This window comes from Hibiscus syriacus, unplaced genomic scaffold, assembly GCF_006381635.1.
Source record: "Hibiscus syriacus cultivar Baekdansim isolate YM2019G1 unplaced genomic scaffold, ASM638163v2 tig00000376_pilon, whole genome shotgun sequence".
Classification (NCBI taxonomy): Eukaryota; Viridiplantae; Streptophyta; class Magnoliopsida; order Malvales; family Malvaceae; genus Hibiscus; species Hibiscus syriacus.
The window spans coordinates 144,115-147,011 of record NW_024061785.1 but is presented as its reverse complement, the minus strand read 5'-3'; the positions used below and the strand labels follow the sequence as shown (position 1 = coordinate 147,011).

General features: G+C 35.2%; 1 pseudogene; it reads right to left on the bottom strand.

The window, feature by feature from the left end:
• Nucleotides 1–415: 415 nt before the first annotated feature.
• On the bottom strand, nt 416–1,495 carry LOC120205066 (annotated as a pseudogene).
• Between the last annotated feature and the right edge of the window lie 1,402 nt (nt 1,496–2,897).

Below are 2,897 nucleotides of genomic sequence, written 5' to 3'. Positions count from 1 at the left end.
AACTCTCTAAATTCTCTCTAGTATTGGAAGAAAGCTAAAATGATTTGGGATTGTTTTGAAGCTAAATGAACTAGGGTATTTATAGTTGAAGCTTTAAGGACTAATTTATAAATACCCTAAAGTACAATGACTAAAATTGAGCTTTTTCCATTGTCAAAAAATCAACAAAAAAAAACAACCCCTTTTTCAGTGCATTTAATTATTTGCACTTTCGATAGAAATGTGCAACCAATTTGGACTTTGGAATTTCAACAATGTTGGCTTCAAGCCCGGAATTATGATATCAACAACATTTGAAGTTCTTCCCGAGTTTAATGAACACAGCATAAGCAGCATTACTAAAATTGGCATTGCAAAAACTACTGCATATAAAGCAACACAAAGATTTTATCAAAGGATAGCAGCAAATAAGGTAAACCATTTAAAGCATGAATTCAACATTGATAATATTATTAGATATACCAAAAGTGATCACCCACAGTTTATCAGCTACAAACGGGGCAATGCACGAGACCGTTCTCGTTACACTCGGTACACCTGACCACCACCGTGCTCTGCCCCTCCACGGCCATCTTGCAGCTGCCATTGCATCGAAAACACGGTAAAAATCTCACATCTCCACAGCCATGGCAAACCTCTCCTCTTTTCTTCGGCAAGCCTTCAAGTAAATCACCAAACCAACCTTCGTCCATGATCCCCATAACTTCCTCTGCTCCCCCAATGTAAAACCCTTTAATAAAAACTCGGGGCGGCGTCATTTTGGTCGTCGATTCTTTCTCTTTTCCTTTCATTAACTCCCTGAACTCTTCTCTGAACCTTGGTCCATAGAAATGTCCCGTTCGCATATTACAATTCCAAAACTTTGAATTGCAAATCTAACCGCGTTACAGTCTTCGTAAGTTTTACGGATTCCCCTCAACGTCGTTGTATAAATCACGATTCTGTTTCCTCCGTTAGGCGGGCACATTTGCTCGAACGTGTCAAAGAGTGACGGTCCCAAAACGCTGTCGTTTCCGGATTCGAATTTCTTTTGCAGGGAAGAACGGGAGAAGGTGGTGCCTTTGCTTAAATTAGGATCAGCGTTTTCGGCCTGGAATTTATCCAGTAGCGAAGCCCGTGAAAGCGGCGGTTTCGAAAGGCTTTCACTTTTGCTGAAATTAGGGTTAATAGTTTCCCTGTTGAGAAACGGGGAGAAGCTGAAGCTATCTGCGTCGAGGCTGGACATGAGTTCCGGGGAGTTAAGGATCTCGGGTTGGGAAGGGACGGGTCTAGGTTCGGACCAAAGCGACTTGGACTCACTGAAGTTAGATCCGAGGGTGAAAGGAGGCGGTGGAGTGGGCGGCATAGTAGAGGATTGAGGCGGCGGAACCAGGTTTAGTAACCCGTACGTCGTGGAAGTAAGGGATACAATGTGCTGACCCAATGCTGAGCTGCTAAGTTGAGTGAACTCGTTCTCCTGGTTCAGCAAATTCAAGGAAACACAACCGTTGCCACAGAAAGTAAAGATGTTTGTTTTTCAGAATGGGAATTTGAAGAACTGTTGAAGTGAGAGAGACAAATGTAGGGGAAGATGACAGTGGAAGAGGAGGAGAACAGATTTTCAAATTCTTGGGGGGAGATCTGAAAGAATCCTTCCGGTAATTTTGGGTTATCTTCTGGGCTAAAGCCTAAACCTCAAAACCCACAAATAAATGGAAAGAGATGTGGACTTCGATCAAATCCCATTTTACTCGAAGATCAAACCCAAATACTTCTAATCCGATTAACAACTTCAAGTCTTCAACAATCCCCTCTAACTATCCTCTTCCGCGTGCTCTTTTTCCGTCATCTTTCCAACCTCTTTATTTATGTTTTTTTTAAGTGAGACTTAAATGACTGATCGGAAGAGTATCAACTTAGTCGGTCAGTTGTGTCGTATCATATTTCCATTATCACAATAATAATATTAATGACGGAATGATTAATTTGTTATAAAATAATAGTCTTCGTGATCATATTCAAGGCCTTGAACGAAAATTAAAAAGTATGTTTTTATAAAATGAAGTATATTTTATTACTTTGAATATTTAATTTAATATTACATAAATAAATTATAGAAAAATAATTAAGTTTTACCAAAATGTATTATTTTTATTCTTTTATTAAGAAAATACTTTAAATACAACTAAAAGAGAATAAATATAAAAAAAATTGAATGCTTGTATGATACATTGATACATAGTTTGATTTTGAATAATAAATAAAAATAATTATTATTTTATTTATTATTATATTGAGAATGAAGAAGACTAAAAATTAAAGAATATTTGGTAAATTGAAGAGTAAGATTTGAAAAAAGAGAGAGAAAAACATGATTAAATTTAATTCAAAATTGAATGAATAAATGGGGGAAATGGAAAAAGAGCGTCAAAAACTAAACATTTTATGAAATTATAAAAATTAGGGCCCTAATCATAAATATAAAAAATTTGTTAAATTTAATTTAAATTTGGATGAATTAATAAGTGAAATGAAAAAGATGGTCAAAAACTAAAAAAATTATGAGATTATAAATATTAAGAGATCTAATTATAAATATAAAAAATTGAAAACCCTAATTATAAATACAAAAAAATAGGACCCCTAAGCGATTGCTCAGGATACTCCCTTTAGAGTCGGCCCTATCCGAAAGATGAGTGGATTTTGGTGATAATGTTTTTCTCTCCACTCAATACAACACTAAAAAAATATCAAATAGAATGTTTTTAAAATAAACAATCGCTTAGGAATATCTCCAAATGAATGAAATTATTAGAAATAGATTGCAATTTAATCATTAACAACAATTAGTTTTTCGGGTGATTTTTACAAATGACATTGTTGGATTCTTGTAATTCATAAGAAATTTGAACCCTTTT